Genomic DNA, 13,307 nt, shown 5'->3' with positions numbered 1-13,307 from the left:
CCAGGGCTGGGAAAACCGAACCCAAAGAAAAGGTAAATAAAAAGTGTTTGATGTTTTTGCGGCAATGTTTTCTTTTCTCTGCTCGCTCGATTTAGTCGGGGGACGAGTTTTTAATGCAGTGTCTTCTTTCAATAAAACGCACCACTGGGAGCTTTTACGCCCCATTGCCAGGGGGAGGGTGAATGAAGAAAGAACATGAACGCGTTTGCATGAGTGGTTTCCCCACCGAGAGGGAGTAATTTAATTATTTGCTGCTCATGCTTGCCAGGCGGAAGGCGAAATATGATGTGTTTCGCAATGAGTTCAATATTGACTGTTTTTCTTTGAATTGCTTCTTCTATGGGAACCGGTTCAAACGAGCAATATGTAAATGGAAAATGTCGATGCTAGATATGATTGCTTGGTATAGAAATTGATGAGAGAGTTATTTGCCTGGAAGTATTGATCATTTTATGAATATTTCAATGAAATCATGTATGTGTCATGTATCAAGTATGTCATTATCAAATAAATTATTATTTGGTTTGATGCAGGTCTGGCTACGTCATTAGCAGTTTTCTATTTGTTTACTTTTCCCCATTCTGTTTAATACGGAAATTTGAAAGATTTCAAGAAATCTTTGACCAAAATAAATTTAAGATAGTTACAATCATAATAACCATATTGTTTTTCTGGATTCAACAACTTTGATGAATACAAAAAATCATATTTATCTTGATTTTGTGTTGTCAGAAATACTGGTTTTACTATCTTTCATAATTTTCACAGTAGAATTGAACTTTTCCAAAGTATTCATCATCACTATCATCAATTTCTTAATTGAATTGAGCATAATAAACAAATTCGAAATCAGTTTTTTTCTTTTATGTAAAAATGTTGATTTAGTTATCGATGACACTAGTTAAAAAAAATTTAAAAAATCCTAAACTTTATTAACCGACCTATATTTTTGATGTTTAATTGCTCTGAATCTTGAAATAATTTTTTTAAAATTTATTTAAAGACCCTTTGTTTTACATTCGGGTCTGAAAAAAAATTCAAAAATCTTAGTAGAACAGCTTTTGAGGTATGCGTCAAATATAAAATTTTGGAAGAATAAAAAAGCACCTCACTTATATTCTAATATCTTGGACTGCAAATCGTTCACTTGAAATCTCTTTTTTGCATATTCAAGGTGGATAAATTAAACGAAGATCATAGGAACTTTACTTTTGCGTACGATCAACTGTATTGTTGATATTAGTAAATTTATGCTAGAATAATTTGACAAAAATATTCCATTTTTAGAGAATTTTTGTTTTTTATCGACAGTTTTTTTGGACTTTTTATTTCAATTCAAAACAAAGAAGGAACGCATCATCATTTCGGCTTTCGGCTTGACTCTCTACTCGAATCATCACCTACCGTACCTTCTCGGAGAGCAAACAAACACGTTTTGCTTGTGTTTCTAGAAATTCAGGAATGATTTTACGTTTAAAATTTTCATATTTTTGTGAAATCTCACAGCTTGAATTGTTGCACCTCACTAGAATGTAGATTAAATTAGCTTTCCAATGAATATACTTTTGATTGGTCCAAACAAAGTAAAAGCACTGAAAATCCGGGTACAACCTGACGGCGGACCACAAAAACAGATGAAATTTCAATTTGTAAAAAAATCGCGCAAAGTAGTCAACTTTGAAAAATTCCAGTAAATTCAATTTTTGATGCATCAAAAATCTAAAGACAGCCAAATGTTAGAATTTTAATAAAGTTTGTTGTCATATTTTTTTTTTAAATTCTACCATCCCTCAAACAGTGTTTACTAGCAATCGAATGAAAAGTAGGTTTTTTAGACCACTTTTTTTTAACTTTTTGTGACCAATTCATTAAAAAAATTTAAAAAATTTTTTCTTGTCTTCATGATGTAGGCATTAACTTCAGCTTTCATATGCATATAGCAAAATTTTTTTTGGACGTGTAATATATGAACTACAGCAGTTTTCGTAAGGCATGTTTTTTCGGATTTTTTTTCTGTCATGCTGAATAACGAGAAAACTTGTAACTTTAGCTGTATATAATGTTGTAAACATAATTTAATGACATTACAAGGTTTCTTTTGATTTAAGTTTTGTTTAAATCGGTTTAACACGCCAACATTTATAACGATTTGAGTTTGTGGTGTCAAATTGACACTCCTGGTGCTGATTAATGAAATTATTAATATTAATTAAATAAGGGTAATGAAATCTAATACGGATGAGGGTTAAAGTTGTAAAATAAATAAAAATCTTCTATTGTAATATTTAAAAAGAAAAACTTTTTTGTGATGTCAGAATTTTCTATATATATGCAATGAAATTTTCTTTAATTGTAGAGTTAGATTTATTTTCGAAAGCATTGTTTCTCTGAAACGGAAATCTCTTAGCAATCTTAATCCTCCATTACATAAATAAAAATATAAAGATTTAAAAACAATTTTTGATTTTAATATAAGTTTATCTGTTAGTTAGGTATCAATGACTGATATCAGCAAAAATTGACCGGCAATTTTGACAAGCTATAGCACCAAAAATTGAGGTGAAAGACAAAATCTGACAAAATATTCGAATTCATGATGCAAAAACCTATAAGATCAGTTATAAAAACATATGAGTACATTAAGAAAAAAAAAATTAAAATAAAATACGATTTGTCACTTTTTCTATACATTAATTGTTGCAAACTTGTTACTTTATGAAACGAAGGGTTAATTTTAATTATAATTGTGTGAACGATCAGGAACGATATGATTTATATGAATCTTGAAACTTCCAGATCTTTCGAGAAACTGCCCCGTGCTGAGAAAATTAGTAGACTGATAACGGGATTGTTTAAACCAGGGGTTAGCAACCTACTTATATAATCAATGGGACCAACTCAAATTAAAAATCTTTCCAACGGGCTGCAATCAAGATAGCACTTATTGGTAATTTACAGAACTTTCCGCATAATAAACATGACAATAGAACAATATGAAATCTAAATCTCAATCTTTTCTATCGAAATTTATTTTACAGAAAATAAAATGTAAAATGGAAAAATGAAACGGCTTCAAAATTTTAATATCTTAATACAGAATTTTTATTATAATGTTTCAAATGAAAGCAGGGTAACACCAGCCGAAATTTATTCGATGCACCACTAAATCGTAGCCAGTTTTTATGGTATTTTAAGAAATATTCAAATTTTTAATTAACTTGAACAAGAGACGAACCAACAAAAGTTTAAAATCTCTATAATAAAGACAAAAAAAATTTACTTGAACAATCGATGTTCAGAAAGAGACATCATTTGGTTTGGTTTTTTACCAAACATTGAAAGTTTTCATGCCTTTTTTTACGATTCATTAACATATTTGAACCATTTTCTGCCTTTTTGTTAAATCAGTGTCGAGAGGTTTAAAACTTGATTTGAACTCAGATACTTGTTTTTTTCTTCTTGGAACGGTATTGGAATCGATTGGAATCTATTTTGACAGTTTTTTGTATCGATTGGATTTTTGTTTATCAGACGTCGCTTCTCTCACATGAAGGTTCACTACTTTAAATGTAATGTAATGAAGTTAGCTGGATGAAGTGATCTGATAATATTAAGTATTGGGTAATTTTGCAAAGAGGGTTGCTAAGTTGCTCGTTGTTCGCATTTTTGTGCGCTTTTTCTGTGGAGATTGGCCACGGATCCAATCATAAACTTTTCTTTCCCCGGGTCTTTGTAACGAACAACAGCTTATTTCCTTTCCAAGAGCTTCTGCGGAGTATTCCTCGACTTCGGGGAGGCCCTATAGACCTAAAGGATCGAATTACATATGCAGGAGAGAATGGGGATACTTGTTTCCATTTTCCTATTTCCATCATATCTTTTTGTGAAAAATTTGCAACTAACTGTCTTTTGGATTTTTATTTCAAGTTAGAACGATACATGAACTCGTAGATGAACTAGAAGCATTTTCGTGAGACTAAAAAAAAGTGATATTTTTTAAGTTACAAGAGACTTGATCCTTAATGCAGAGTGCCCTGATCTAGGCCAAAATCTAGTAAAATCCGAATATAAATGGTCCGTTAACTATTTTTTGCCATCTAAGTTCTAATTTGACAGTTTGTAAGTATCGGACAAAAAAAAAGTCTAAAATTTTTTCTGTTAACCTAGAATCATTAAATTCTTTAAGGCGCAATTTTTTGGTTTCTAGATAAATACAGTATTTTAAGTCGTTTTTAACAAAATTACTGGATCAACATTAGTTATTGGACAAAAGTAAATAATTTCATGATAATCAGTGATCACGATCCATTCAGAAGAAAAATATATCATTTTGGACACCAAGGATCAGTTATACCCATTTCATATATTTCGGAAAACTTTTTCTTAAAAATGAGAATTTAATATTGCTTAAAAATTATGGCATCATTAAGTGGAAACTAAACTCTTACGGTTGACTTTTTGGAATAAATTTTTTTATTATAATTTTTTCATATGAGAAACATTTTCAAGTGATAAAAAAAGATCTTAAAATCACATTTTGTTAAATTTTTAAACAGAGTTCAATAACTCGAAAAACTTTTTTTTTCAAAATTGTTGAGATAACGGCATTGTTCTTTTGTTCTATTTGGCACATTTTTCTAGAGGATTTGTTAATTGTAAGACATTCCTATTTCGAAATATAGCTAAGGAATCAAGTACCTCCAGGGATCAAGATCTTCACTCTCTCCTACAAATCCCTTTTTGGGGTCCTTCCGCTTTTTGTCCAAAAATATAAATTTGAAAGGAACTTGCGACCAAGTCTCATCAGCTGTGTAGTAAAAGTAATTATATATACTTGAATAAACAACTTGAATCAAAATAATTATTATTTTGGCAGCCAAAAAAAATATGCAAAATCCTTCCCACAATTTTAAAAACAATAAAAAACAAAAAACAAAATTTCAAATCTCCAAGTCTTCCGTTTCTCAAGCTGGTCATTATTTTATTTTGCTTCATCAATATTTGATAAAAATATAAAGTGAAAATAAATATCTTGTTGCGTGAACGGTTGAAAATCGGATAACACGTTATAATATTTTCAAAAAATTCAAATCTTTTATGAATATTTACCTATCAGAAAGATGAGAGAGATGATAGTAAAATTTATCTTTTTAATAACAAAGCTTTTAAAACAGCATGATATTGAAGTTATTTTAAAACAAAGAATTACTTGAACGGTTAAAAACTTTCATGCACTAGAGTATTTGATGATATATTTGTTAACTTGTTCGTGTTCTAAAAATAAGTAAAATGTGAATTCTTGATTGAAATTTACTTGAAAATAATTATATTTAAAGAATCTAAGAATATCGTTAAAAAAGGTAGTCACATTCGCTCTAAAGTCAGCTAATATTCGGCAGTTAAATATTAAAATGCATAATTTCCATTAAACTCAGCTATAAGATCACAAGATTTTAGTTGAGAGCGTGATAATAATTTTTTTTTATGAACATTAACTCTACCAGAACCCGGAGATGGTGATTCATTTTTTGTTACTTCACTTTCACAAAACAATCGTGCCGCTCAAATTTATAGCGCAATTATAAAAATATGATCATAAAACATGCATATGGTTTGATATATGCGCCCAATCTGTCATTTGAATGAAAAATGTAATCGTATTTGGTTTGGTTTCCGTTTTTTTCCCTTGAACTGACTAAGAGGACTCATCTCAAATGTCATCCGATTGCACGCTGAAAAGCAAGGGGCGAACCATTGGGGGAACAGTTGAGGCGGCAGGTAATAAACTGAATGAATCCGGTTATGAAAAACCGTTTGCCATTCAGGGGTAGTTTCAGTTTCGATTGCACTCGTGTCGCTTCGTCCTGTATCCGAAAGAGATTGTTTATTTTGCACAAACACACCGCCCTGGCAGTCTGTCAAACATGTTATAACACAAATTTCCAAATACAAAGCAGCAGCAAAAAATGGCCCCGGAAAAAATTCTTTCCAATCTCGGGTAGTGCGTGTTGTTTTCCCACATATTTATCCATCAAATAATCAAATGAAAAGCAGCCGCCCCGCGTGTTTGTTTCTGTTTGTTCGGTCCATGGAAATGCCTTTTTCCTCGCGTTTTGCTATTCAAATGTTGTCCCGGTTGGGTGGTCGTTTTACGCTTATTAAACCCCCGTTAGCTTATCATGTGGTTGTTTTTAGATTAAATTGCAACCCGGTGATGGGAGCTTGGTTGCTTACTTGGGTTATTTTCCAGTAGGTGATATTGTCGGTCTCTTGTTTTGAAATCATGTGATGGAAGTCGTATCTGTATTCTTTTTTATTTCGAGGTCGAAAAAATATCTTAAAATTTAAGACATTTGAAAGACAATTATGTGTGGAAACTCAAAACCCCTATAGAAGATTAACCATATAAGAAGCATACCCAAGCAACCAAAAGTCCCATACCTACTTAAACTCGTGCCTCTTAAGTTCGAATTCTACTGAACACAGCTTCCCAAGGGAATTGGTGCCGAATTTTCTCGAATGTGATCATGAAAGTTACTAAATGTTCCTCAAATAGCCTTTTTGTGACACGGCAATCGCATCACTCAGGATTAAAGTTACAAATAGGCCCTAAAATAGCCTTCTATGGACTTGAAGTTCCAAAAAGTTCCTCAAATAGCCTATTTTTTTAACATGTCAATCGCATTCATACAGTATAAGAGTTACAAATTAGGTCTCAAATTGCCTTCTGTGAACTTCAAGTTTCAAGAAGTTCCTCAAATAGCCTTTTTTGTGCCATGTCAATCACATCATTCAGAAAAAGTTACAAATTGGAACTCAAATAGCCTTCTCTGGACTCGAAGTTCCAAAAAGTTCCTCAAATAGTCTTTTTTGAGACATGTACGCCATTTCATGAATATGAAATGTTAAAGGATTGAAAAGAAAAACTTAAAGCTAACTCGCAAAGGATTGTAAAGGAGTAAATATTTTGACTTTAAAAATTTTCGTCGAACTGTATTTACTCACCACGAATTTATCACACATTGAATGTCAGTTAAAGCAATTCATTAATTAAATCTTAAGATTAACTCAAGAACTTGTATTATTTAATGCTTAATAGTTATAAATACATGGAATTCCAATTTTTTTAAACCGATATTATTTTAACGGATGTTTGTTTTATATCCCGTTTCGTAATATTTCTGAGTAATAATCAACATGCGTCTTTGCTGCGGCGCTCTCTGCCCTTGCGGATATTCTAGGAAAGCTTATTACCACTTCGACTTTTAGCTGCCAGTAAGGCAACATCTAGGCGTGGCGTCGTGGTAGCGTGTTTTGCTATCATCTCGAGGGGTCGCAGTTCAAATCGGATATCAGGACTATTTATTTTCACTAGGTTGTTTGATTGCTTGAGTAAGCAAATCAAACAATTGTGTAGCAGAACTGGCTTGCGAGCTGAACAGAAGGCCGTTGACATCTGTAAATGAACTTCAAAGTTTCAATAAGAACTTAAATTTTGGGCTGAATAAAACGAACTTCAGCTCAATATTCATGGGTCTTAGATGTACCTCTGTGAGTACCAATCAATTCACCAAGACAAGTTCTGACGATGAATGTGGATTTGTGTGTATAAGTTTAAAAAATAAAGGGTACTGATATTGTCATTTTTGGGAAACTGGGGAGCACAATTGAAATTATTCTTATCTTAAAAAATGTATTTTTCTCTTTACAATCTTTAAAGGAAACTAAAATTGCAGAGTAGTTTAAATTTTCTTTTTCATAGAACATATTATAAAATTGATCACTCCAAACAACGTATGCATTTGGCTTGCAAGCAACACCCAGCAATCAATAATCAAGATGATTATAAATATGAGGTCATATTTTTCATGACATTATAGACACGATCGACAAAATTTACAAAATGACGAACATGACAATAAGGATAAAAATTAAAAAAATTACCAAAAATATTGAAGTTGAATTAAAAGTCATTTATGTAAAATTAAAAAAAAAATTGACCCAATCGGCAAAATTATCAAAATATTAGTTTTGACCAATTCTATCATAACTGTTGTTAACATTGTTTGCCCATCAGTATAGTTTTCGGCCGAACCAGTATCAACATTTTGATCCAAAGCCTCATTTCATAAATTTCATAAGGTGGACTGCAACAAGCAGTACATCCCCGAATCAAAATTAGTTAATCATCAAAACTTGATTCTTACATCGTATGCTACGATAGCGATTGTAAGATCGATACTTCGCCCAACACTACAGTCGCAAGCACAAATTGCTCTTATAAGGGAAAAATGGCATAAGGAACGCGGACGATGCACACCAGCTCAACTTCTCTCACGCCGTTCGTGCTCAGGAAGGAATATGTCAAATGAACAACACGAGAGAAGTTGAGAGGGTGTGCATCGACGGAATGTTTGTTCGAAGAAGCGAATTGAACCTCTCAGTTCATTTTCGACTTCCGTGCTGAACAGACGTGTTTTGAATCTCTCTCGTTCCCCATCCAGTCCAATACCAGTGAATATTTTCTTCCGCGCCACCGCTCATCAGTGTTCTATTTCACGGACATCTAATCGATAGTCTATTCCATATCGCCTCGCAAACCGTATACAACCCCATTATGGGGGAAGCTCCCCCCGCTTGGAATGGCTTGCCAAAGCCACCCGACAATCGGCTGCTACGAACTGTTCCCTCATGGATGGACCCCCGCGATGAATTTGGTGACATTCAATTCCTTCGGCTGCGACCATCCGGTAAAGCCAAGCTGCCAAAAAACCCTTTCATAATTTCCACAACCGTGGAAAAACTTGTTGGGAAAATTGATGGGGGCAACCCTGTTGATGGCGGTGAGAATTATCTTCTCAGAATCCGAAACCCTGCCCAAATTAATGCCCTACTCAAGCTAGATAAATTGATAGACGGGACACCAATCTCCATCGAATACCATCCGACCCTAAACCTCGTTCAATGCGTGGTTTCTTGCGATCACGTCGAAGGAATGAAGGACGAAGACCTTCAAGCCTTCCTTGCCGACCAAGGCGTCGTAAAGGTTTATCGGTTCCTCAAAAAGTCCGGTGAACGTTCCATCCCTACCAACTCAATGGTGCTAACTATTAAAGGCACCGTTCGTCCTCGTTACATCTTTTTTGGCTTCATCCGTACCGAAACACGACCGTACTATCCCCGCCCATTGATGTGCTACCTATGTGGCAAATACGGCCACACCAAAAAACGATGCAGTTCCTCCCCTATCTGCCTTGAATGCGGTGAGCCCGGCCCCCACGAAGACTGCTCAAATCCATCCCACTGTATCAATTGCGGTGGCGATCACTCAGCCATCAGTCGACAATGCCCCATCCACCAGCAGGAGCAAACCATCGTCCGGCTCAAAGTGGATCGCGGCATCTCCCAATCAGAAGCTACCAGAATCTTCCGGAATCATTTGGCAAACCAGGAGGAAGTACTTCGACGGTCCCAGGCCATCAACACCGAAGCAGAAAAAGACCGGAAAATCCACGAACTCGAAGGTCTTGTTTCTCAGCTGATGAAAGAACTTGCCAGCTACAAACAAGCCGACATGGAATCCACCCTCGTCGACAACTCTACCACCACCCAGGAATCCGATGACTCGGAACCCGACACTGCTCGTCAGACGATGACACCTCCCACTCCAAACATCACATCTACCCCGAAGCGGAACCGCCAGAATAGTTCTCTCGAAAGTCCCCCAACCGCTACGATAACACTAACCAAGAAGAAAAAGCCAATAGCCCAAGGTAACACTCCTCATCCACCTAAACCGAATCGGTAAGTTCACACAGTTACAATTTACTTCTCTTACCATCTGGATACAATATTTCCCCTTTTGATTTCTCAATGGCTGACTCTTCTCTTGACTCATCTAACAACCCCCCCACTGCCAATCAAAATTTACCTTCTAATGGTAAGAAAACTAAAGGATCCCCTACCCCCAAAAAATCTCTAAATTTCTCCATTCAATGGAACACTCGCGGCCTAACATGCCGACTGCCCGAAATTCAACTCTTACTGAACAAATTTTCCCCAGTTGTCCTGGCAATTCAGGACATACTCCACAATACAAACGTCCCTCAAAACCTAATCAAAGGATACACCCTATATACAACATCGGATCCTAGATCCCGTCAAGGAGCGGGGCTAGCCATCAAAAATAACATCCCCTACAATATGATTAGTGTCACATCTAACTTGCACGTTGTATGTGCTAGATTGAATTTCCCGTTCGACATGACTGTCGTGTCTCTGTATATTCACCCCCAAATGCCCTTCTCTGAATTTGCTGAGGAACTTGACAATCTGCTCCCCCAACTACCCCAACCTCTTATCATTATGACAGACCCCAATGCCCACTCTACCTCGTGGGGAAATACTCACACATCTAAAAAAGGCTTATTTCTGGAGAATTTGGCAGCCATTCACAACCTTGCCTTTTTAAATAATTCCCAACCAACTCGTCTTAACCCAATCACTGGAGCAATGACCACCCTGGACCTCACCCTCGTCTCTTGGGAGCTTGGACCTAAGTTCCACTGGTTCGTCCTCGACGATACACACGGAAGTGATCATTTCCCCATAATCATCAAAATACAACACCCCTCCCCACAAGTTGCAACTAGGCCGAAATGGAAATACAAAGAAGCCAACTGGCTTGAATACCAACTCGAAATAGACAATCAACTTTCCATACACCAACCAAACTGCATTCCATCCTTTTCCAAAATATTGATCGAATCCGCCGAAAAGCACATCCCCCGAACCAGTGGTAAGCCCGGCAGGAATGCGGTCCCATGGTGGGGTCCAGAGGTCAGAGATGCCATTAAACTACGTCGTAAAAAACTCCGTGCTCTGAAACGTCTTCCCCCTGATCACCCTAGTAAAACAATAGCCCTCGATGAATACAAATCTGCCAACTCCCTAGCCAAACGAGAAGTAAGGAATGCCAAAGCAGCCTGCTGGCAACAGTTCACGAGTCAAATCCACCCCAGTACCTCTGCCAGCGTACTCTGGTCCAAAATTAAAACCCTAAATGGCAACTCTCGAAAAGATCCATATCACCTTCTACTAAACAACCAATACAACAATGACCCTTTAACCCTGGCCAACTCCTTCTGCAACCATTTCTCCTCCGTCTCCTCCTCCTCCCTTTCCCAACCTACCGATTTCCCCCCAACATTAAACCACAATAACCTGGATTACAACTGCCCATTCACCTACGAAGAACTGGAGTTTGCACTCTCCAAAGTCAAAGGACTTTCTGCAGGCCCTGACGATTTAGGTTACCCTCTGCTCAAGAACCTCTCCTTTCTGGCCAAAAAAACATTTTTAAAAATACTAAACCAAATCTGGTCAAATGGAGAACTCCCCGAAAGTTGGAAGATAGGCCTGGTAATCCCGATACTCAAACCCCAACAAAACCCTCATTCAGTAGATAGCTACCGACCGATTACCCTCCTCGATTGCTCCGGCAAAATTATGGAGAGGATAGTAAATCGACGCCTTAATACTATCCTGGATAAACAAAAGCTCCTCGACTCACGTCAATTCGCCTTCCGCGCCGGTAGATCAGTTGACGACTACTTTGATGACCTCGAATCCATTCTGACCACCACTTTAAACCAAAAACACCACGTCGAGGCCCTTTCACTCGATTTATCGAAGGCCTTTGATCGAGTCGATCGCACAGCCATTCTCAACCAATTAGTCAAATGGAACATTGGCGGCCGAATGTACCTATACATTAAAAATTTCCTGTCCCAGAGATACATCCATGTCCTTATTAACGGGGTGCGCTCTCACATCCGACCTGTTCCGGGCGGCGTTCCCCAAGGCTCGGTCATAGCACCAGTCTTGTTCCTAATTGCCATAAACACCCTATTCGAAACAGTACCCGACAACATCAAAATTTTAATATACGCCGACGACATTCTCTTGTTATCCATATCCCCTTTCCCTATTATGGCCCGAAGAAGACTCCAACAAGCGGTGGACCTGGTCGCCGAGTGGGCTCCCAAAATGGGCTTCCAATTCTCCCCCAAAAAGTCAACCCTTCTTCACCTCGGCCCAAACAGGAAGAAAATTAAAAAACTGCAACCCCTCACGATGTCGAGCGAAACCATCCCACTGGCCCGCTCCACCCGCCTATTGGGCGTATGGATAGATGACCGCCTTAACTTCGTATGTCATCTGAACAATATCCGTAAAAATGCTGTCAACAAAATCAATATCCTCCGTATTTTGACTAACAAAACCAGCCTAGCACATCGTGACTCTCTCTTCCGGTTCCTCCATGGCTGGCTTATTCCTTCAGTCCTCCATGGGATCGGTATTGTGAGTCGAGCCACAGATGAAGTGATAAAAAAGCTAGAACCACTGTACAATGATTGTGTCAGAATCATAAGCTCCGCCTTCAGGTCAAGTCCAATTCCTTCACTGATGGCCGAAAGTGGACAACTACCCTTTATCTATCTCCTCACTAAACATCTTTCCTTGAAAGCAATAAGGTCACTCGCAAATGGTGGCTCCAGAGATACCCCACTAGTTGAAAGAACTAACACATTAGTAGTCAAGCTCATTGGCGAGCCTCTTCCCCTTATCTGTACAAGATACGGTTCATCAATAAAATATTGGAATGACACTAATCCTAAAGTTGATTTGAGCCTAGGCAAAGTTATCAAAGCCGGCAAAACCTCAGCAATCGTCCTCCCACACTTTTATCAACTCGTCGAAGACAAATACTCAAACTCCCCACACATCTATACCGATGGCTCTAGAACCGCTGATGGAAAGGTTGGTTGCGGCATACATGACGGAATCTGTAATAGAAGTTTGCCCCTTCCGGGCCAATGCTCCGTCTTCAGTTCAGAAGCTTACGCCATGCTTGATGCCGTTCAAAAATCTACCACCGACACCGTCATCTTTTCTGATTCGGCCAGTGTTCTCTCTGCGTTGGCAGCCGGCAACCTAAAGCACCCCTGGATCCAATCTATTTTTAACCTAGTTCCCACCAAAAATATCACACTCTGCTGGATACCGGGCCACTCAGGCATCCCAGGTAACGAGTCAGCTGATCGACTTGCATCAGCCGGCTCCAAAATGACTCCCCCCACGATTCCCATTCCGCAATCCGACGCTACGCGAACCATTAAAAACCAGATTCTGGAAGCCTGGGAAGCGGAATGGGCTACGAACAATCGCTCGAAGTTGCGAGAGATTAAAAACACGACACAAAGATGGATTGATAGATCCTGCACCTCCGAAAGAAGAGCTTTAAC

Source organism: Uranotaenia lowii, chromosome 2 (assembly GCF_029784155.1).
Source record: "Uranotaenia lowii strain MFRU-FL chromosome 2, ASM2978415v1, whole genome shotgun sequence".
NCBI lineage: Eukaryota > Metazoa > Arthropoda > Insecta > Diptera > Culicidae > Uranotaenia > Uranotaenia lowii.
Note: the sequence above shows the minus strand (reverse complement) of the source record.